Raw genomic sequence first — 25,737 nt, forward strand, 5'->3', positions numbered from 1 at the left:
TATGTACATTCTATATTTATAATAAAATCCATAAATATTATTTTACTTTATTGATTATTTATGCACTTTAAAGTATGATTTATGTTTTAATATATTTACTTATGAATAAACAGCAAGAAAATTAATATATTTTTATTTTATTATTAAATGTTGTCATGTATATTATATATCTTTGTAGGTAATTACTGAAGTAATAAGATACATTTCAAGTTTAGTTTAAATTTTAACTTAAAAAATAGCAAAAGTTGATCAAATCGAATAGCAGTTAGTTATTTTTAGACTCAAAATATTGTTCACATTATGATTTATATATATAAACAACTTATTAATATAAATATAGCGGACTGCTCACTTTGTGAGTTGCTTTACGTCACAGTTTACCTTGTTCAATAGGCTCGTATATAGCTTATAATTAAAAATAAATTTGTATTAAAGTAGTATAAGTAAAAAATTATTAGTATTATTATTATAAGATCCTTAAAAACTTATTAAAAATATACAATTTACTTTTAAACATACTCACTCATGATTAAAATGTTTAAAATGTCGAAAAATAATGAAGGGTTTAACTGTTCATTATTGTATTGCATTGTAACTTGCAAGTGAACAAATAAAACTAATGAACCTGAAAAATGAATTATTTTCATTCTCATCATTCCGGTCATTTTATTTGTAGTAAACGAATACGAAACAAACAATACATAGGCTTGTAATCAACTAAATGTTACCGTTCGGTAATGACGATGATAAAAGAATCAAACCCTTTCCTCGTTTCCAATAAGCACGGTTCATAAAATCAGTGCAAATATGCAATCCAATATTTAAATATTTAATCGAATAAAAATGCCAGAAAGTTTTAGTTACGTTGAACTGAAAAATAACTGAGAATATTTATTTTATTATTTATTTTTTCATTACTAAAAACAATCCAAAAATGTATGTGTATATTTATGACAATTAATTTTTTGGCTCAATACCGAAATAACTTTGATGTGGTAGAATATTTAGTAAGTGTCTCATACTTGTAATTAATAAAGTTCTATTGTATTATGTAACATTTACCATAAAATTCGATATTTCAATGGATACTGTTCGCAACAGCAGCGTATATAGATAATGGTTTTCAAATAGTCCATAGGATACATGAAATACAGTATAATGAAGCAAACTCATATTGTATGATCTCTATAATACAACTATCACATTTTTGTACAAGAAACTATACAAGAAAATGAAGATTCAAAATATAAATAACGCATAACCAAATATATTTTTTGTATTAACAGTGATGCAGAGGCAATTCAAACTTACTTCTAGGGAGCGATTCAAATTTTTCTTTAATTCAGGCTCAAAATTTACAAGTAAAATTGTTGGTAATATTTAAATCTAGCGAATCCTTAATATTTGTGGTTTTTTTTTTTTTTTTAATCTAATGCCAGATCCACTTAGAATCGACTTTTATGTAGTTCTTTTTTAGCACCTGTCTGTGTTTTAAAAGTTACGCTTTTATTTGATTTTTCACTAAGTATGGATCCGACAAAAAGCTAGTTATCTAAGTTATCTAAAAATATCACGGATATAATACATTTATACTATTTTATTATTTATATTATTATTAAGACACTTTCAATAAAAAATTCCAAGGTGGAAGACTATCCACCCCACCCCTTCAGCTACACCACTGCTTGATACTCTATTAAACGAGTACAAGCGTATGATATGGATATACCTTATTATGTCAACAAACACTAAAATATATTATGCGAGCGCTCGCGTTTTATATACATGTTTCACGAAACACGTGTAATATTTGACGTCCGGAAATATTGCGTTTTACAACATAAACATGCTCAAAGCTCGAAAATGATTCAATTATTTATCGTTAATCGGATCTCCGTCACTTGTGCGTTAACCGTTTGTTCTACCCCTCCTAAAAGCACAACCCGTATATTTGCTGTGTTTCTCCCTCGCACCTTTTCCATCATAGCGACGGTGCCAAGGGCGATAGGACCGTAAAATGTAAAATGAAATACTACAGCGCGTTGTACTGCAGCTAGGTTCCCAGATAGTTCGGTAACTGAACGCTTTCAGCGGAATTACCACAACACCTGAACAACCTACACAAGTATATACGAGTATTCACCTGTTCCCGACCTCGAGTTTTCGATTACCATTAATTTTGTATTGTCCGTACGAATAACTTATATTTATGTATGAGTAGCACAACGTTACGTTCGCACGTATTGCACACACGTGCATTATATGCGCACGGCACAAGATAATTATTTTATACCGGTTTCGTACCGGGCACGGGACTTTCGAGCTGTTGGTGGTGGTGAGGGGGGCTAGACAATTTGTTTCGCCCGGCTCTCCCTCAATACATTGGCAAGGGATTGTCACGAACGGAGAACTTTTGCTAAATTAAATTAATAATCCCAACATGTAATTTAATAATAGCCTAAAACGTTATGTATATGCCGATTATTGCGCCAGCAAAACGTGTGCAGCTTGACCGTACACACATACCTACACTGGGTACATTATACGCATAAATATAGAACCGTTTCCCCGCGCCCATAACATAGGATCCCCGCGAAATACTAATTAACTTTTTTTGGCATATTTTACGCGCGCGTTTCCAGCAAACAGTAATTCACCAAACAACCGCGAAAGTACAAACCGTCTCCCACGGGCAGCAATAATACGTTTTCCGCTCTATTGCATTCTCTAGCGCGGTGTGCTTAGTGGTCAAAGTCAGGGGTGGATCTAAAAACATAAAAATGAGGAGAGGAGCTAATGTTTATTCACAGAAAGATAAAATACATAATTTTAGTAAAAACATGTGTATATTAGCTATAATATATTTTAAAATGATAAAATAAGAAAAATTAATAGTTCATTGGTCTTTTGACCAGGGCTTGAAATTGATTTCAGATGTCGATAAAAATCGTTAAAAATCTTTTAGAAAATCAAAATCGTTAATGATTGATAATGATTTTCAAAATTTATATTGAAATTGAAAAAAATTAAAATCGATATTTGATATCAAAATCAAAATCATTTTAATAATTATAACAATTTTAAATCAAATTAATTTATAATTCAACAGCCAACAGGTCTATTTATATTGTCAGTTCGTAGACATTGCATATTTGGTAATAATATTGATTATACATAATAATAAATAACAAGTACCAATTTTATTTTCTTAGAATATTTATGATAAGGAATCAGCGTTTGACGAGCGATTGTTGTTTTTATACACATGGTTTATCCCGTATAATATATTATATATACATAGACATTTTGTAGTGTATTATTAATTTATAATACTCCATTGGCTGTCACCCGTGAGTTATACTTATAACCAATAATATACAATTAAATAACCAAAAATAGTTTTATTTTGTACTTTTGCAGTCACTACAGTATACAATACTATTATGCTGATGATGTTCTAAAGTTTGAGAAATTATTATAAGTTATGGAAAACATTCTGTTGTAAACCCGAAATCGAAAAAAAAATAAATGCTGATTTCTGAAACCAAAATCGAAAATAAAAAAAAACTAATATCAATAATCAAAATTTTTTATTTCGATTTTAAGTCCTGCTTTTGACCAATTTTTATTTAAAGACATACCTATTAAGTATCTATAACATACTTACATAATATATTACACATTAAAAGGGAGAGGGACTAAATCCTCTTAGTCCCCCCACTTCCTTAGACCCATGCCTGATCAAAGTAGATACATCCCATATCCGGCGACGATAACCGCTTCGACGGTAATCACAATTTTTAATGAATACTATGGCTATTGCATAAACAAAATTATACCTTTCACGTAGTTTTAACAGTGCATTTGGCGTTTTTCACACACTGGATCCTGTGTATTTTAACGTTAAACTTGTATTTTTATCAATGCTATATACTATTTTACACTTACAATTTACAATTTTAAATAAATTTAGTTATGAGTTGTAAGATTTAAATACACGGCAATGGAAGAAAAAAATACATAGTTATAAAATGTTTACACGAAAAAAAAAAATGTCATCGAATTGAGATGATAATTTTTCATTTATTGAACCACTACCTACTATTACCTAATTGTACTCGATTAAAAAAAAAAAAAAAAAATATCTTATATGATACTATTATAATTTATTTAAATTTTAAAAAATGAAGCATTAATATTCTAGATAGATGTAATACAAATTTACTTAGCAAATAATTTATTAAAAAGAAATTAAAATATTATTATAAGTTTGATTTAATAAATCAAATATCAATGAAAATATTTATGTTTCTTGTAAATAAGTAAAGTGTATTAGGCAAGATACAATAAAGTTATATTAACGTATTTGCATATACTAAATACAGTTGTTTATTGTAAATTTAATTAAATTTTTGTAAAATTAAACTTTTTAAATGTACCTATATTATAAAATAAATTATATTTCTTTAAATATGAATATGTTTCAATCAAGAAAAAAAAAAACATCTTACATATTTGGTAAATAATAACGGCTAGATAATACTTCTATTCAATTTCTTCAAACTATACTATAAGAAAACCATTATTGTATAGTTACTTATCATCTAAATAATAATTTAAAGTTAAAAAATACAAGATGTTTTCGTCTGTTCAGGTAAAAACAAATATTATAAAACATATTTAAATTATTATTAATAAGAAGTTATTTATGGTACCGGAATTGTAAATAAATGAAGTATAAAAATGCCCACTTGAATAATGTAACGATAATTGAAATTTTTTACCTTAAAAAATATTTTATGAATAGAAGTATGAAGATGTACGAAAAAAAATAATTTATAAAAAATAAAATTTTATTAAAAAATTATGTAATAAGTACAGCAAATAACAAAAAAAAATCCATTCGTTTCAGTATCGATGAATAAAAATCAAATCAATATAATCGAAATTTTAATTCAAATCGGTATGGGTTAAACTTATTATGTTGACTCAGAAGATTCTCTAGTTAATTTGTTCGTGTATTTACACAAATTTAGGTAGTAAGACCGAAAATATTATTAAAGTGATAAATTAGGGATACCCTAATACACATACATAAATAGAAACAACGACTAGATCTAGTCGTCGTATAAAGTTTAAACGATATATTAAAAAATTAAAAGCAAGACAGTTTATCACAGCTTAATTGAAGTATTATTTTGGTATATTTTTTATTTTTATTAGGTTATTATTGTTTTAATGTTCACTATGAAAAATCAACCCGTACTTAATTCTTGATGAATTGTACTTTAAATGTAGCGAAATATTTAGTGTATTTATGAGCAATAATACTCAGTATGCATTTGAAATAATATTCTTAAGTTCTTCGCTTTTGCATAATGAATGTTGTATTTTAATTATTACTTACTTAAATAGTTTATAGTTATAAATATTTGTAATGGATTTTAAATATATAGTTCGAAACACGACTATAAAGCTTTGTTAAATGTGATAATTTTTGAAATGCAATATAAAATGTTCTTTTAGTAAAAATACTTTTGGAGAGTTTAATTTTTGAAATAAATAAATAGGTACATAGATTTTTAATACTATTTGAATCATTTTATAGTTTTAATAAACTGGTGACTGAAAAAAAAAATTCAACCTTTCATCTCAACGTTATTGATTACTAGGTTTATTTTAAAAAGTTATTAGTTTTGGAAAAACGTAAACTATTGATAAAAAATATTCAAATTATGCTATCAGTATTTATTCAGATGGTAGATACAATAGAAAGTAATTGTTCAATAATCGTGTACTTTATTACATCGTAATGATATTTAAGAAAAAATATCGATTTTTCATATTTTAATTTTAAACCAAATACCGATATCCAAAACACAAACACTACAATAATTGTTATTAGTTTACATGAATTGGATAATAACTAATAATACAAAAACCAAATTGTTCGCTCATGAAATTGATCATGTAAAATTAAATGATTTCAGGGGAAATGTATACGCAACACATTGAACATATACTCAAGGAAGGAGAATTTTGTAGTTTCCCCAGTCGGTATTAGTATTAATTGGTATTCGATCCAAAGACAAATTATTATTGTTAATTTTTTAATCTTTTTTTCTTCAAGGCTTATGTTTGACATCGAAAAACATATCCAGTGCATTCTCTCACGTATAATAATATTTGCAGTTTTACGTTATTCAAAGAACAATGACGTTGTACGGCGTAGTTGAATAACAGAGCTAGCGCGCTCTATTAGCAAAGAGCATTAAAATGTTGAAATTAAAACCGGTGATAAACACAGAACAAACTACTATATAATATGCCTTCCGTTTACTGATATTGTTAGGATAAAACTTGGGTTTATTTATCATATTATTTCTTTATTAATAATAAAATAATGCAATTATACACATTGCTTGCACGATTCCTAAATATTGTGGAAAAAAAAATTAAAATTGTCGAGCATTCTGATCGGATATTTTTATACCGTAATTGAATAACGTTTCCTTATTGTGTAATGTATTCTTGTTAATTTATCACTTTGCAATAAACCTAGCTCTATCAAATATTTATATAGGTCACGAGTAGTTCGCAAAACCTATTAAAAACGAATAATATTTTGTATGAATGAGTGCAATCGTGCGACACCGAGGATTTAAAAAAAGAAGAAAAAAATTGTATTTATATTATTTATAATATTACTCAGCAGTATCGCTTTATAATATTTTATTAAATTACCAATTGCAAGTCCCAATACCTCTAAAATACGGACTTGCAATTTACTCAATGATTATTTAATTATATTTATGGAATTATCAACTAAAAATAGGCACATTTCATCAGGGCTTCAAAACGTTATATACCTATAACGTTATAACGGAAAAAAAAATGAAAACAAATAAACGAAATCAATGAACGAAAAATGAAAAATTTCGAATAACATTAAAAATAATATATCATTTAATCATAGTTAATGATTAAAAATAAACAACAAACGTATTTGTAACGTAAAAAAATTGCAAATAACGTTGTTCGGAAAAACGTTCGTGTTTTTTTTTTACTTTGAACTCAACATAACTTTTTTTTTTAAATCTTATAGTTATAAACAATTCAAAGTTGGCTAACCTGTGTTGACAATAATTTATATTTTCCGAATTATTTTATTGATGGTTTATTTATAAATATTGAATTTATTACTTAATAAGAAAATAGATCGGTACCTATTCAAACAAATTATCCATTTATGTTCGATTTAATTAGTGCATAAATACGGACATGTTATTTGGAGTATTATTCAATGTAATTAATTTCAAGTGATTATTATTTAAAATTATTTAAATTCGTTATCTAAAATTATTATTATTATCTACGTTTCTTAGGTTACGTATTATGAAAAACATTATAGAAATAAATATTGAGCATAAAAAATGGGCAAGTCAATTTCAAATTCCGTCCTACGCATGTATTTTGTGCATGATTTTTCAAGTTATAAATTTACCTTTTTTCGCGACAAAATGTAGCTTAAATCTTCCCCTAGGTCTATCTGCCTCTGTACTGAATTTCATCGCAATCGGATGAACGGTTTAGGAATGCGTAATTGACATATAAACTTTTTTTGTCTTTTATATGTAATATAGATAACGTTTAACGAAAAATTAAAATAACGTTTAAAAATGTAATAACGTTAAACAGAAAAAATCAAATAACGTTTCAACGTACTATAACGTTAAACATTATAACTGTATAACTTTTCAAAGTACAATAACATTGAACATTAAAATTGTATAACGTTTAAATACCCAAAAATGGAAAAATTATTTTTTTTTAGAATTTAAGCCCTGTATTTCATTCGATATAAGTGTGCAATAGACTAATGGGTACTTTTAATACTACTGTAACATTCAAACTAGGATAAGATTAAAATATTAGCATAATAATATCGTACTCAAAAGTGTAAAATTTCATCTCTGATCGACAGCCATAAAATATTCATAAATCTGTCTATCAAGTAATAAGGTGAGTTTTAGAGAATTAAGAGCATTTTTATGTTATATTTCAATAGTTATAATAACACACATCTTAATAGTATCCCACATTTTTACAGAACGGACGTTTTTCTAAAATCGTTCATATACACACCATACACATAAATAGGTATTATCATATACATATGAATATTTAAATTGTTATTAGTGTTGAGTCATATTAATAATTAAGATGTGAATAATTTTTATATATAATGACTATTTAATTTAAATTCTACGTAAAAAAATACAATTTTGATATTTCATTAATGTCAAGTATAAAATTAAATGCCAGTGATGGTCAAATAAACGATTTCCTAAAATGATTTAAGAATAAAAGTTCTTTCAGTATGTTTTTAATCTATGTTTATATTCTTGTGTGACATATATCTTTAAACTACTTATTTTTCTACAGTATATTAAGTTAAGTAGTAATTAAAAAGTATTCAAACAAATTTTAAAATATTTTGAAGGATCATGGTTCATGTTAAAATATCAGTTATTTTATGATAAAATCATTTGATCGATTTTGATATAAGTATAACTCTACTATGGGATAGGAAATAAATAAATTTGTAAGTACTTTTGTTTTTTATACTATTTTATGAACAGGTGACACTGTTAGTAAAGTATTGTTGAATTATTTATAATGTAGAAAGCAGTATTTACACAATAAAAATTATTGATGTTCGCTGGCTATAAATCTTCAGTAATTGAAGCAAATCAAAAATTTACACTTGTGATTCCTCTATAAATATGACGTAAAGAATAAAGACTAATAATTATATAAGTTATAAAACATTTGTATACCTAAATACTAATATATTTAAATTAACTTGACATAACCTATAAAGGTTAACTTAATTTATTAAATAATTGTATTATTATACAAGGGAACGAAAAACTAAATGAAAATCGAATGTTTAAACATTTAGTTTGAACATAAAAAAATATAAGGACGCATATTCAATAGTATTGGACATTTATTACTTTACTAGTAAATAATTTATAGCTATCCCTTGATGGTGAAAATATATTTTAACCATGACAATAACGATGAATATTATAATAATTCGCAACTACAATATACAAACCAAAAGCTATACCAATACCGAATAATACAATTGTAATTGGTACTTGTAAGAGTAGTTACGTCATAAGTGTGAAAAATGGAAACGTGTACAATATTCGTTTTTATAAATCTCGCGAAAATAGACTGTGCAGTATATTAATTTGCCCCGAAAACGTAATAATTTATTAGTGACTTGCTTCTGTTTCGACTACGTTTAAGCGCTATTACACAACAAGAGTTGAAAATAAAAAATAACACACACGAACAATTTTTATTCCATACGCTTTTGAACGAGGAAAAGTATGATAAAATATAAGCGTTGCCGACCGCGCTTAGAATGATATTATAATATCGTTATTTCTTTCGGAGAGACATAATACCGTACGCGGTGCATACGCAAAGGAAACGTTTGCGAGATTACAGTTGGAACGAATCGTTCTGGACGAGTACAAATCGCTGACGGGGCCCGATAAGTACGGTTGTCGTTTCGCATATACTGTTGAGCCGTTCCATGGCTACAGAACATGTAGTGTATGACGACTTGAAAAATTAATACATTTTCTCTTGTACACTTACTCGCCGGACCGTCATGGAGACTGAAACCGAGAGAGGAAAAAAATATAATATTTCGTTGCCAGCAACTTTCGAAAAAAAAAAAAGAAAAAGTAATTAAGCCGGTCCGGGCGGAGCAGCAGAGGACAGTGAAATATAAAAAAAAAAAAAAGATAAACGATATATGTATTTTTTCGTAGTGAAAAATAAAAAAAACTTTTTTTGCGGTCTTCTAACTGCGTGCGGTTCTTAAATTCATCCAAGAGATTAAACACACGGGTTCCCCCGACTTTGGCTAACAAAGATTAATTCTTTCGCGACCGTCGCCGCGCCTCTCCCACATATCTATATTATTAATATATATGCGCGCGGTTGAGCTTGTGTACACACGTATACACGCCGTGGCCGTCGCGTGGATCCCTCCGGAGCCCCTTAATTAATCATACACGCGCGTACAGTGCGGCGCAGTACTTTATGCAAAGTGTGCGCGCGTACGAGCGTACGAAAAAGGAGAAAATGTTTTCGTCCTTGTTGTAATGGGTTTTTATCCGCTTGCGCGTATACACCACCCGACACGCCATGGAGCGTAACGTGTGCGCGCGCGCGCTGTTGATTCGAAGTTCGAAAATGGTAATAACTCTCCGGTACGTAATATACGCCCTGCGGTGGGCACCGCATACTCGTCTACGTTTTATGAATGCCCACCGGTCTTACAATGCCGACGTCAACACATAATACACCCGTCGTATTTTACCTCCAAAAAGTCTTCTTCTTTTCTACCTCAACCGATCGTACGAGTGCACACGGGTATAATTTCACCACAGTTGAACGTGTATACGTTCAACGTAACATCCCCTTCTGTACATGTACGTAAAGCTGAACTTTTTCTCGGCGGGCGTCGCAAAACCGAAAAAATATTACGAGAAACACTGCTACTGTCAGTTTACTCGTATTGTAATACAATAAAAATAATTTTAATGTTAATCGTTTTATCAAATCGATTCGATTTGTTTGTTTAATGATTAGCTAATGTATTTGTTATCATTTCTTATGTTGGCGTTTAAAAATCCCTACTATTAACGATGATGTGAAAACGAATTGATCTAAAATGTGTTTTCAATATTTTTAACACATATATTACAACACAACTTATTATTTTATTGTTTTTTTTTCAGTCAACGAAATTCTGTAGTATTGGCACTGCGTTTTTATTATCAAGAATTCGCGATAAATTTTAAAACAAAAATTCGTACGGTATAAATAAAATATATAAATACCATCTCGTTGTAAATAATTCAAAGGATTTTAATGCCCATAGTAAATGTATACAAATACGTACAAACGAGAGTAAATTACGTTTACGTATTTAACATATTTAGTCAAAAGACTTAAGTACGGATATTACTACTGATTAAAAATAAATAATACATTTTTTTATACATGAAAATTAGGTAAAAAAAAAATTTTATTAATATAAAACTTTGAATATTAAAAAAATAAAACAATTAATAATTAAATCCAACGGTTTGTAGTTTTAAGTTTAAGCGTAATATAATTTATTAACTATTTGTCCTATAAAATGTAGGAAGCGAATTAAAATCGGTATACATTTCAAATAGTTCATTTCTTTCTATATCATATTTCTAAATTAAATTTTATAGACGGAAAATAATTATATATAATACCTTAATCAAGTCTTCGGCAATAAGTAAATACACATGTTATTAAAATTTTTCTAATATTTACACGCATATAATTTGGAAAAATAATTATGCCTAAGTATTAGAACATAAATAATGTTACTTAACATAAAATAAAACCAATTAACAATTCTTTCGCATATTCATAAATGCTTTATTTAATTATTATTAAATATATCACAATGCATATATATGTACTGTTATACAAATACATATATAAGCATGTAGTATGTATGTGACATTGCGTCGTAATGAACGCTGACTCCGGCGCAGGCTTTCAGTAAAATTCACTCTCGATTTTTTCTTCCTTTCATAACCCTTAACTGTAGTAGTTTCCCGACCCCTCAGTTGTACCCTCTATCTTTCATTTGTAAAGCTCGCTTTTTACCCGAAACTCGTCTCCACATCCGCATCGCATCCCACGATTTGCATAATGTTCTATGAATAATAATTCAATTACACGTCAGCCGATTCTCTTTCCAATTGCACCATAGCTACCACCGTCCCCATTTAATTTTAATTTTTTTTTTTTTTTTTACGGTATTCTGTTTAATTTGGTCAATACCACAGTACTGGTCCTCAGAAATTCAGTTTGTACTTCTGATATAAATTAACGGGGAAAACAAAACAAAACTAAAAAACTGTGGAAAAAGGATCCACTCAATTTTGCCAGAAGTGCCTCAAGATAACCCAGTCGGTTTTGTTTCGTAGCCAACAAAAAGGGTTTTTATCTGTCTCCCTTTCTCTTTCTCTCTCATTTTTCCACTCGAGCTTTTTTTCGCTTCCCTGAAGCCTTTTTTTGGTTTTATATAATATAATACCCTTTTTCGGTACCATCCTCTGGCCAATGAGGGTCGGCGAAGTGCCTTGGAGGGGTTTAGAAAAATCGAAGACACGGACCCAGCAGATAACGACATTCATTAATTCCCAACAGGGCTCAGACTGCGTCGCCAAACGTAAATCGACTCTGCAGAACTTTAGCTATTACGTGTGGAATTCTGGTGGGCTTGAAAAGTAGAGAAGGGTTATGTATGCATATGTATATATATATTTTTTTGGTTGGGTCTTCTCGTCCCTTGCGTTTCGTATTTATCAGGCAACATTTTAATGTTTTTTATACTCCCCCGCGACATAAATCTCTGAACTCGAAAAAGTAAAAAAAAAAAATAAAATAAACTTTGATCATTCCCTGTGTAAACACGATTGACCACATCAACACACATGGACATAACACTGATAATAATTCCTAATAATTCACAGTAACACTTCTTGAAATAATCTATATTATAAATATATATTAAATACTCTTTGACCTAATATTTATAATAATATACAAATAAATATGTATAATATAATTCACTACATTTATTTGGAATACCTAATTTGGTGTACACAGTTCATTAAAATTTATATTATTTTTCTACATCAACTTAATTTATTACACTGCTTCACAGTTGTAAAATTACATAAAATATTATGAAACCACATGTAATAATATGACAAGTGATAAATATATATATAGTTAAAACTTAAATCAGAGAGTTAATATTTTATACTCCTAAGCATTTAAATAGTATAATCGAGGAATTAATACTATACATCTAGGTAATTATCATTAAAGCTATAAATTAACTTGTTACCTTTGTATTTATAATATAGTATTATGCATGTATTGTTTTTGTGATTATTTTTTAGTTATAAGATTGATCATCGTCGTGTATTGATAATAATTGGTATTACACTGTAGTTAGTACTAAACCATTACTTGCCGTACTATGATAAATTAACATGTCTATTATATTATTAGATTAGTATAGTCTAACAATATAAATGAATTGGGTAATTAATAAACACTATCGTTTAAATAAAACAACTTTTATCTTATAACAAATCTTACTTAAATATTAAGTCCAACACAGCGTGCCTATGTATATACATCGATAACATTATTATAAAAAACATTTAATCATATCGAATATCTAGATCAAATTAATTACTTAAAATAAGAAAAATTAGTATTTAAATTCTAGAAATCCCATAATATACAATTTATATGATTTCTCAAAGCTTCTTTTTCTTTGTACGTACATTTTCGATTATTTTGGGTTTTTTTTTTCTAAAATATATGTAAAAGTTTTATAACAATATGAATTTAATAATTATTATAATTTATATCTTATGATACATGTAAATTACCCAATGTAATGCATCTCATATAGGACTCTATTTTTTCACAAAAAATTATCAATAAATTATTGATAATTAATAATAATAATAATATTAATAATTATTTAATTAATAATTAAAAATTATTAATCTCCAAAGAAATAAAATGTAATATTATTTTGTTTAAACAAAAATTTTACATCATTCTTAAATTGTTACCATGATTTAAACATCAAATGTTTTAATTATATTTTTATTTTAGCTATTGATAACATTTTAAATAAATGATATGAATGGATTTTTATATTTAAATATATTAACTTTATATTGTATATACAATATAAGTAAAATAACTAGGTAACAGAATATAGAATAGTTGTACCTGTATTGAATATTTATGTATTTATTTACGATTGTACAAAATAAATTCTAAATATTGAAATGTTTATGTTACAGATTTTAAAACAATATATTAGAATATTACATATGCAATGTTTCACTTGGACATGAATTACAGATGCAACGAAATATGATCTATACGAAACAATACTTTTAGAATAAGAAATAATTATAAGAATTATTTTATATTATACATGTATAAAACTTTTTTTTTTTAGTGGATGTAAAAAATATTTATCCTGTATCGGCTGAAACAATAAAATTAATATTTTAAATAAATTCTTTAATTATGCACATACATTAATAATTTGATTTGTAAATCAATACATGTATGTCCTTAACGCAAAGAAAAATATAATGATTAGTTTTTTTTTTTTTGGTCTTAAAATATAATTTGTTATTTAAATTGTAAATATTTTATTATATATAAAGAACATTTTACTGTGCCGATGTGCACATGATTTGTTTTAATTCTTATTCCTAACATTCTTAGAATAGCATATTTAATAATTTACAGGTATTAAACTATCTTAGTAAAGGTTTAACTTAGTTAAGTATAATGCGTTTGAATTGACGTGAAGTGCATTAAATTTAACTCCAGTATTTTCGTAATAAAAATAGTATTCTTTAATACTAAACGTCAACAGATCAACTAATATTAGCTACTTTTATTGTGTTACATCAATATGTCACAAGTTGTAACTGATATAAATAAACAAGTTAATATATATATATATATATATATATTGAGTAAGATCAAATCAATGGTAAATCAATAGGTTAGAAAATGTGATATATTTTTTTCTTGAATAACATGTTTAGTAACTTCTTTCTTTTCTTAGATAGGTAGTAAAATTAAAACTGCAGTGTTGCTTTGTATATCAGTTTTTAAATATAAATGTCAATATACAAGAGTTTACTTGGTTAATCATTTGGAAATTCAAAAAATTGGTTTCCCGAAAACCCCAAGTAATGCAACATTTTTTATTAAAAAAAAAAAAATTAACAATCGGAGTAACCCTATTGATCAAAATCACATAGACCAACAGTATTTAAAATAATAATAGTATATTTATATATATATATTGTACATGAACTAAACAGCATCGCGTTATTTACGATGGGGTAAATTTTAAATCGTCCAAAGTCGCATTTGTTGGCCAATATTTCTTTTTATTCCTAACAGTCATCACTTAACCGGAATGGAGTCGTTAAAATATAAAAAAATAAATTATAATAATAATGACGATATATTATAATATTTACATACGTACATGTATATAAATATATAACTAACGAGAATACGTTGCCAATTATTTTAAGCGCGTGGGTCCAGATGTGTAGAAAACATTTTGGCGGGAAATCCGTTGAAGAAACGGTCTCAAAAAAACCGGTCCTCTTGGTTGCAAAATCTCCGTTGAATTTCCATATGGACATAGACGAGATGTAAGGTGAGGACGTGGTGGTGGTAAACTACCCGGTTCGGGGGTGGGTGCCTCAAACGGTGTGATTCCGACGCCAACAATATAGAACACCCATGCGAGTGAATTTATATATGTGTATGTGTGTGTGTGCGTGCGTGTGTGTTTGTATGTGTGGGTATGTGTGGGAAGAAGATACGTTCGCGCGGGAGGGTGGATAATACGGACACCGTGGGAGTCGTCGGGGCGTTTATGGACCAGGCGAACCGGTCCTGGCGCAGGCGGTAGCCCACTAAAAGGTAACAGTCTGCACCGTGAGAGACTATACACCCCCTATAAGTATACATATATAAATGCGTTATTATATATACATAAACAATATAAGAACATATTATAATAAAGGATAGAAAGATATTATAATTTTTCGCGGCCCTATATAAGCCACTAGGACGGTTTGTTTCGGTTTTTGTATCAATCCCACTACGACGGCGACAACGATGACGACAGTAGATGCGCTATGGACGCAGTTGACGACGATCAAAGGTAAGTTCTGTTTCGTATTCCACATTTTTTGTTAGTACAATAGATAAGTCAGATACTTTGTGTCTGCGTTGTAGGAAATTATAAAAAATTACACAATTCTTTTTATTTTTACTGAGTATAATTACATAATTTTATTATTTGATAATTAATAATAACCATAAGATAAATTATACTAATATATTTTGAATATTATTTATCGTACTAAATAAATTATGATATACTAACAACTATCATAATAGATAATGTTTTCAAATCTTGTTCCTTCTTTCTAAACTATCTAATTTGTTAAGTATACGGTTTAGGTTACATGATCACAGTGCTAAGTAATATTATAAAATTAAGTTAGATTATTATCTAATAGTTACTCAAAACTTCTACAATGTCGTCAAAAAATATAACATATATAGTTTTTATTGAAACTTAAAATAATATAATAAATATATAATAAATAATAATCCATCATCTATTATTAAAAAAAAAATATAATTACAATATACATTACAATTAAACATTTTTGGAAAGAAAACGTTTCCTCATTTATATATTATATGATTTTTTATTTTTTCCGCTAAGAATGTCAATTTTTTCATTAAATTAAACAATCGGTGTCGCAGTATAGATTTAATTTTTATTAACATGTACTATACTTATATAAAAGGTACCTATCCATCAAATATAAGACTTGGCTCTAATCTCCTATATTTATATTTACAATTGTTCATCACGTATTTTGTCCCGAGAAAAAATGTACACAAATAACAATTATTGTAGTGAACGCAACTCTGACATGTTATGAAAAAAAACCGAGTGTTCAGATCGGTTGTTAGTACATACTTGTACAGATGTGTACAGCTTAAAAAGCGCAAATACATATTAATATATATATTACATTTTTTATGCATTACTCAATGGTTTATTGAGACAACTCGGATGTAGGAATATCTGCAATGTTAACTATATATATATTAAAATGCGTTGAATGGTAGAAAATTTATTGGGATAGCTATTAGAATATTGAATCAGTAGGTATTCCTTGTTTTTTATTTTTTTTTTTTTAATGATTTATTTGAGGGAAAAAAGCATACTTGATGATCGTATGTTACATTAAACATTATCATATTGTGAAAATAAATTATTTAGCATTAACGTTTTTGACGAAGGATTTTAACTTAAATGTAATATATAATATTTTATAGTTATTAGGTAGCTTACTTTTTTACATATTAAATTGAATAATTTAAATAACCCCATTGACTTAATTAATGGAGATTCGTACAGAAATTAATTTGAAAACTAATCAGTATATTTAATAATGAAAACTAATAATATTTAGTACATATTTTGTACATTATAATACCTATAAACAAATATTATTTAGTAAATAACAGTGTTACTAACGCACTGCAATTAGAATTATAATACATTTTTAACAAAATAGTAAATTACTTTTTAATACAATTTTAACTACAACTCAGCATTTTGAATTAATCATGATTATTAGTTAAATTGATAAACATTTTTTTGCCACGTAAAAATACATTTACATAAACGTTACACTTATAAAGAATCAAATTTTTAATTCGTCAACTGTTCTTTAGTTATATATTTTTATCATTTTTATGACAAAATTTACACACCGAATAAAGACATACTATAAGAAAAATAACTATTCATAAATCAAGTATAATAAGAGTTATAATTTAAAATATAGGAGTTATAATCAGAAATATTGAAATTAATTATTTTTTAGAATACAAGAATCGTAAACTAGAAAATATTATAGAAACAAAAGTATTTATTTTTAATTAGGATACCTAATATATATACCAAATTCTTTCCGCAAATTTGAATGCAAAAATAACGGTAAATTATTAATGTCAGCATAAAGAATATAGTTAATATGACTTTTAGACGATTTAACTCAAGAATCAGACTATGACATAGTCACCATGGGTCTGAATATGGTCTAAAGTTAACCGAAGCCGTGTAGTTTGGTCTAAATTCTTATTAAAGGTATTTTTTTGAATATTTAATTAGAATATGATAATATTAATAATGAAACTATTATGAATGTAAACTAAACTCAAAGTATTTCCATGAACTTATTTAAACAATACACTTATTTCTAAATATATAAGTTTAAAAAGTAGGTTATTAAGGATTTATATATTTTCAAGTGCAACAGCGATATAGATATCGAGTGCTTATAAAAATGTTAGTATCAAAAGTATGGACTTCATATGATATATTATTGTTGATTTTAAAATTACACTCAACAAAAATCTATGAGTCCGATATCTATACCAACAATATTATTGAAGACAGTTGTCGTTTTAAAAAAATAATATTTAACAAATTGCTTAGTTTCCATTGTTATAGTAATACATATCATGAACATTAACAAATCAAAGTTATAAATTTGAATATGTATCTATATATTGATTTTTATCAGCCAGAAATGTTAGAAATAGTGAACATTAAAAGGTATAGGTACTTTTATACGAACAAATAAAATTTGAATTCACATGACGATTTAGTTCTAATAGATGTTAAATCATAAATTATATTTTGTCAGTGATATTAGGTGGTATTAGTATAATGTTTATACATTATTGTTAATGCTAAAATTAAATTGGTTTCGGGTGATTTGGCCGCAGGAAGGTTAAGCTGACATCATCGCACGTAAAACTTCCGTCGGATACGCGCAGCACACGCACGTTCAGGTCAGCAATGAAATTCTATAAATATGTAAAAGGTGATTCTATTTTTTCCCATCCCTATTTTTCTATAGGAGACTACATCTTGAATACACGGATCGCAGTACAGAGTCGTTAACTGCTAAAGGTGACTTCATGCACTGACATTTAAAGCGACTTTCAAACTTGTGTTTCACCATTAACAAGAAAAAATACTTTACTCTTCGCAACGTTTACCATTTTTCGCGATACAATTATCTAATATTCGCCTATTATGTGGGGGTGTAAACAACGGTTGGACAAACAGGTGACTAGGTATAAATGCTGATGAATCGCTATGTGCTCGGACTATACGTCCCGCAAATGCATCAGTCGGGGTCCGTTCGTTTCAGGGATGGGTTTTCACGGCTTGTAGGTACAGCGTTGATGAAGAATCGTGTGCGACGGCCGCAATCTTTTAGAACTGAAAATGTGCGTATTGTGTATGTTTAGTGCCCGGCGGCAGTGGCAGGAAGAGCGGTAAAATGAAAGAAAGGGGGAAAACAAAAATAATGATAATAGTAATAAAAATAATAATAATAAAGTGCGTGCGAGGGTGACGACGACGACGAGAAGGGTGCACGCGAGAGACGGTAAAAATCGCTACGGCGGCGGCGGAGTGAACCACGTGTGGGCGTGTTCGCCGACCAATAGACGACGGTTACGGCAGTCGTCGATTATTTCCGCACCCGACCGATACCGACGTAAGCGGCCATTTTTCCGTCCCTCGTCCTTGCTGCTGCCGACAACGCAATGAAACAAAATAAAAAATGAAAAAATAAAAAACTAAAACAGAGCTGTACGTCGGAATCGTTCACGCCGCCGCTAACGATAAACGTTCCACTCGACGCGGTTATAAAACGCAAACGCATTTTCATTCGGTTTAGGTGCGCGCGCGACGACAACACAGATAGTTTATACAAAACACGTTATATAAATGTAATCAAACGGCAATTGACGTTGAAAATATTCACAATAACGTTCATATTATGCATACGTATTGACGCTTATTTTTATTGCTCTTATTTTTTGACACTTACAAGCCATTGAGAGGCTTTTCGCCGCTTCCACGAGTTCTCTCCATACTCCCCGATCATCGGCATCATCTAGCGAGGTCTGCCTCTTGGTCATTTTTCCGTTAGGTTTGTTGATTATAAGCTTATATATACATTTGTTCTTTGCCCACCTTACGTGTTATATCCATTATAGCCTTTTAACTTTTAGACATTTTTGTATATTTGGTCTTTTGAAAATTATTTCAATCTTTTTAGTTTTTTAATTTCCTGATTCCGTAAGGTCTTCGATCGCTTAAGATTTCCAAAGAATCAATGATTTGAATTGATCTTTATAATATTTACATTTTATATAGTTGAAAGATAATTCAACTTTTTTTCTCGAACTTAGAAAATGACAATAAGTTAGATGAGAATATTATTTCATAATTTTATTCATCTTTTAATAACGACACATAATCAATAACGCCCGTACCCACATTTCATACCTCGATCACAGATCAAACATAAAAACATGATGTATGATCATATCATATCATGATCATGATATATCTGATCATATCTATGATGATATCATCAACATGACGCATTTACGAGATGATTTGCATTTGTCACCATATTAAGAAACTTATAAGACAGTTGTTAGAAGTATCTTTGGTAATGAAGTTGAGACTAGTTACTTTTATCTGAATTCTGGGCGAATAACAGGATATACCAATTTAAAGAAAGGAAAATATCATTGTTTTCCGTAATTTTAAATTATGCCAACTGCAGTATGAAAATATCTATATCACACCTGTTTTTTTTCAATTGAGTATTTGTTTAAATATTTCATAATTTATGACTTAAAAAAATTCAAATAAAGATCAAACAAATATCTTATTAAATATTATATCTATCTGCGTATTAATATTTCATTTATGTAAGAAATAATTAAATCAGAATCCTTAAATTCATAGATTTTGAATAATAATTCAATACGCTTCATTTTATCAAATATCAATTGCTATTTTGTGTCATTTAATATACCTTACGACATACTATAATGTATATATATATACCCTATCCTATAGGACTTAGACCTATACCATGACATATCAGTGAGTCACAGCGGTCGAGAAACACAGACTTGTAGTCAATATTCACAGCAGCACTATTGGTATGAGGTTAAATACAAAATGTTATGAATATAACTCGAACTTCAAACTATATAAGGGCGCTATATTTATATCAGACTCGGGCGTCTAATTTCCTTGATTCTGCATTAATAACAGTAGGTAGTACTCATAGACGCAATTTGGGGAGGGGGCTTGGGTGTGCTTAGCACCCACATTTTTTAAATTAGCATCCCCAAATGTATTCATATTAATTTACATTTAAATACTCATTACTTATTATGTATAGAAAAATAGAGTTTTTATTGTATAAATATATAAATTTATTATTTAAATAATGATGGTGGAAGTTTGTCCTTCGTCTTTTCAGTCCTCGAACTGGAAAATTGTAATAGGTAGGGTTACCAGATTTTGAAATCCCTAAACTAAAACCATTATATTGAATGACTCATATAGACAAATACCTATTTTTTTTTAAAGTTTTATATTTAAATCGAAATCGCCATTAGACAATTTTATAAAATACGAAAAAAAATATCTTTTCTACAGGGTAAAAGTTTCAAGCTTCTAGCCACATTACTTTTGGAATTGTGACTAAATAACTAAAATTTGAAAAGTGAAAGTCTCATTCACAGCGTATTTTTACCGTTTCAAAACAGTTTTTTTCTCACGCCTAGAAAAACTATTAAGATTTTAAAAAAATGACCTATTAAAGTACCACTGCATGTTAATTTAAAATCTAAACATTTCGTAGAAAAAACTTTTGGACCAGTATTTCTATGTGAAAAAGTGTTAAAAAAATAAAATACAAACATCATTATAAAACCATAATATTCTTTGCTTCAATTAGAATCTGAAAGTGATCATGTGATGAAATATTTGTGTTTACAAACGGGTAATTTATTATATGCGCAATAAAAATATAAAATCAAAGCGAACAATTTAAATTTAGAAATATTCAAATATTTAATAAATTGTTTAGTAATTGTTGAATTGTACGGGTTGTGGGTGTATATTACCATTAAGAAACATGAAAAAGATAGAAGGGCTTCAGCACCCTCAGTTTTTTCATTGAAATTGCGCCCCTGGTAGTACTACTAGAGTGTCATATACAATTTTTACTGCACTGTAATAGTACTGTTATCAATGCTGAATCTAAGAAATTAGTATTTAATACTATCAAACGAACGGTTTTCATAATTCTCGTCTACTGATGTCCATAATAAATATATTTATTATGGACATATTATTATGGTACATATTATGTACCTTCGTATTTTTCAAATAATTAAGAATATTGTTATAATTGTGAAATAATGTTTAATACTTGTTATACTATATAATAACTAACATTATTTAATTATTATAAATGTATAATTGATTCTTTTAAAAGTATTAAGAAAATGTTCATAGTAAAAAAAATATGTTTAAAGTATAGTTAAACTCATTAAAAAACTGGTGAATATTTGATTTTAAATAATATTAAATAGAACCATAGAAACAAAAATCCAGTAATTCCAGGTCAAATATATTCAAAGTTTAAACGATTAAAATATAATTATAATTAATTTGATATTATATTAAAGTTAAACAATTCTTAAAATGACATAAAAAGATGATAAAAAGGTTGTATAAGTATACATGCATTTTAATAATTTAAAAATCAAAATAAATGAAGAAACCCAGTCAGATATATATATATATATATATATATATATATATATATATACTTATTATATGTCATATTGTGGACCTATTAATTTTTTTTAAGTACCTATAAATTTATGAAAAAAATATATTTTTGGAAAATTAACATTAAATATTGATAAATTATAATAAAATTTAATAATTAATATAAATGTCCATATAGTTTTACTAGTTATTAAAATAAACGTAAAATAAAAATAATATTATTAAGATGTAAATAGATTATACATATTGTTTTTTTTATTTTTATTACGGTTATAATTATACATTCAACTTGGAATTTATTTATTATAAAATGTATTCATCTTTTGATCATAAAAGCTTAACAATCCACTTTTTTTAATATGTAATGCAATTTTTACAACTTATGAAACAAATCCAATAAAATTTTTTTTATCATTATTTTATTATATTTATAATATGTTTAATGGACTAAAAACCTTTGTATAGTATTTATATTATATTAAACATTAAGAATATTAAACACTATTCTACAATAACTTATAAGGTTTTTATCAAAAAAAAAATATGATTTTAATATATTAGTTAAATAAAAATTCAGTATGTCTAAAAAAAATGTACTGTAATTAATTTAAATAGTACCTAAGTCAATAAATTTATAATATTATATTTCGATAATAATAAACATTCGTTTATATCCATAGCGTTGAAATACAATTTTTTTGTTATAGCTTAACAGAAATGCATATGAAATTATTAACTTCGAGTATATTAAGAAACTTAACTAATATTTAAATTGAAATGAAGTAAAAATTTTACAACAATCACAAAAAAAATTACCAAAATATACGTATAAATTAATATAAATATATATTTATAAACACCATATTCTATAAAACCATATTTCATTCATTATTTATATTGAATGTTTAAAGATAATATATTATAACACTTTTATACGGTCATATCTAAAAAGTAACAATACTTTTGTAGAAATTAAGTATTATTAAAAACAAATAAATCAAATTACATAGTACGTTAACTCGATCAAAAACCATATGGTATATGATTAATATTATATATTCCAATTTTATCTAGTTTTATATTAACATTAGGTATACACGTAAAAACTGTTCAATTTTTGTTTATATATTTTATTTTAAAACATTTTGAGACTACACATTATGGATGCAGTTATTAAATGATAATAATGAGAAATGATTTATGTTTCAGTTGCAAATGAAAGGTGATCGAAGAAAAATATAATATTAATGTATTACTATAATAGTGGCGTACCCTGTTGGAGCATTACGGTAATGTATGATTTTTATTACAGTTATTCTTTTGAGTCCACCGCAGGCGGATAGACGGTAGATGAAAAGGGAATGCGAAAAAAAAAATAGATGCAAGGGGTTGGGTCGAACCGAGTGACAAGATTGGGCGGAGAGAATGGTTCAAAGCTCCACCGTTTTATGGATTTTCACTCGGTATCGACCCAGACGCGAATGTCGGTGCTGGCGACCGCCGCCGCCGCCGCAGCCATGGGGGAGATAAAAGAACTCGCATGTTCATGTAACATTCTTGGAACCGTTTTCGCCGCTATGAATTGTGTATAACTTTCTCTCCCTCTCTCATAAGCATACACACACACACACACACACACAAAAACATAGCTTCTTCTTTTTCTCGTTATTGTAAGCCTGTTTTGGACAGGAAGTTGTTACAAAATATTTTTTATGAATCATTTTCGAAACACATTCATAGAAGATGTGAGTAAACTTCAAGAAACTATTAGAATTAATCACATTTTTAATCCAAGTATATGGAATTATTATTCAAAAAATTTATGTTTTTTAAAAATTTAACGATTCATAGCTTTTGTAATTAATGTTACAACCTTTTAAAAATGCGAAATTTACGTTTAATATTATTGTAATTTTTAATTTTTACCAATTGAGCTCTATGTCTTCAAATAATTCTTACTTATTTCTCTTGAATGTATTTAGACATATTAAAACTCATCAACATTAATCAATAATAAGATAATATTATGTAATATGTGATAAATGTGATATATAATATTATATATCAAGTACATCATGTGCGATTTGTCGTTTTTACTTTTTTAAAAATACATATTTAAAATATTTTTGTATAATTTATACTTTTATAGCCTATTAAGATACCTATATTTTTTTCGGTGTATATTTTATTTAATAATTATTTAAAACTTAATGTTTAAATACTAAGATACTTCAAATAGTTTGCTTTATGTATACTTGGTATTATTTATTTAATAACATACAGGCTTTCTATATATAATTTAAATATTTAAACTTTATTCATGCAAAATAACAAAACAAAAGTATATTGTAATGCACCAATCGTTAATGGTATATATATTATTTTAAAATAATAATACTAATAAGTCAACTACAATAATTGACAACAGTGAATGCATATAAAGTATTTAATCTTACATGTTAAGTATAGATACTACAGTTATAATAATAAATTTTCATAAAATAATAAATTTGATGAACTGTATCAATTTGAATAAAAGCTAGTTAAAATTTCTTCAGAGAATTTTTTTCTAAAGTATGTGTACAAGGTTATTATGCTTTCGTGCATTATGAATTCAATTTGAAATCAACTGACAAAATAATTTGAACTCTACTAATATTCTAGATACCAACTATGAAAATTTGCCAGAAAACTTATTAATTAGTATAATTCTGGTCCAGTATCAACCGGATTCACATTTTTAAAGTACTAAAACTTACTCAAAAAGTTTTGCCTAATAGGAATTTAAAATTTGTATGACAATAATTGAATGTTTATTAATATATAATACATAATTATATGACAAAAATGTAATAATATCTTAATTAAGACAATATATTGGAAATAAGGAAATTCAAGTCTTAGTCTTATTATAAGTATTTTCAAGCTTTTCTTAGGCGTAGATACTAAAATAAACACATACGCACACATACACACACCAATGACGAACATTAATTTTCTTATGGGATGGGTGATTTTAAAATGTTCATAGTTTTTATATCAAAATCGAATATCTATTTTTATACCTCCTTGGACAAAAAATGTATATTATTATGATTTCACTATAATTGGCAAATACATTTTATACATTTATTAAAATATTTATGAAATGCATATTTTCAATTCTTAGTGTGATTTATCGTGAAATCCCATTCTAATTTCTACGTCATTGACACCCACCTACGCGTGCATACGCGCGCGTGCGCGCGCGCGCACACACACACACACACACACACACACACACACACACACACACACAC

At 27.5% G+C, this 25,737-nt stretch overlaps 1 long non-coding RNA gene across 1 annotated transcript; it reads left to right on the forward strand.

The window, feature by feature from the left end:
* The first annotated feature begins 15,697 nt into the window (after nucleotides 1-15,697).
* Nucleotides 15,698-24,210, forward strand: LOC112687044. Its single transcript, XR_003148935.1, has 3 exons — nucleotides 15,698-15,883; nucleotides 23,648-23,660; nucleotides 23,751-24,210. It is a non-coding gene; the product is annotated as an uncharacterized LOC112687044 (long non-coding RNA).
* Nucleotides 24,211-25,737: the final 1,527 nt, after the last annotated feature.

This window comes from Sipha flava, unplaced genomic scaffold (assembly GCF_003268045.1).
Source record: "Sipha flava isolate LNK unplaced genomic scaffold, YSA_version1 32_pilon_pilon, whole genome shotgun sequence".
Lineage (NCBI taxonomy): Eukaryota > Metazoa > Arthropoda > Insecta > Hemiptera > Aphididae > Sipha > Sipha flava.